Source organism: Rhagoletis pomonella, unplaced genomic scaffold (assembly GCF_013731165.1).
Source record: "Rhagoletis pomonella isolate Grant_MI unplaced genomic scaffold, Rhpom_1.0 Rhpom_scaffold_00001, whole genome shotgun sequence".
NCBI classification, from domain to species: domain Eukaryota; kingdom Metazoa; phylum Arthropoda; class Insecta; order Diptera; family Tephritidae; genus Rhagoletis; species Rhagoletis pomonella.
The window spans coordinates 84,995,169-84,996,043 of record NW_023458555.1 but is presented as its reverse complement, the minus strand read 5'-3'; positions in this window follow the sequence as shown (position 1 = coordinate 84,996,043).

Genomic DNA, 875 nt, shown 5'->3' with positions numbered 1-875 from the left:
CAGACTTTTTCAATAATATAAAGCAACGTTAAAAAGTACTTCCAAACAACAAGAGTTACAATATATCTTAAGTATATGTTAAATAATGGCACATACTTGTGCTTTCACATGCAAGAAGAAAAACTATCAGAAATTGTATTATGGCGAGTTTCTGCGGTATTTTAAAAGCAGTGTGAGCCAAAATGTAATCTAACAGTCCGCGTTTTGGGCCATATCAACTTAAAGAAAGTTTCCAAAATATAAAAAAAATTCGAATATCCTTCGACGTCATTTCCCTATTTACAAACATCCCCATACATTTAACTATACAGACTATTATGAAAAAGTGGAGCAATTTGGAGAGCCACACCAAGATATCAAAGAAGCAGTTCCAGATGGTACTCGGATTTCGTTTACTTGACAATAACTATTTTAGATACAACAACACGTTTTACCAACAAATTTATGGCACGCCTACGGGGAATCCATTGTCACCAACATATGTAGATATTGTTCTAACTCAAGAATGATAGAATACAAGATTGCGCCGTCCTGAGCGTTGACATTTGTGTACCACAAGTAAACAAAGAATAGAGCGAAAGAAGAACGAATTAAAACTGCCAAAACAGTTCACCTTACAGCGAAAAACGTGTTTTAATTTTGCTAAATGCGAAAATATTGAATTTTTACCTAATCTATTAGAGAATAGGTAACATTTTAGTGCACTCCATTGCCTTGCAATTGGGGCTGCTTCAGCAAACGTTTTAGTGCACTCCGTTGCTTTGCAAGTAAGGCTGCTGCAGAAAACTGCGGCAGCATCTCAGCGGGATTGATTAGTTAACTTGCTAATGGAGGCTGCTTGGAGCAGAAGCAAAATCATTGTGAGGAAATGCTGT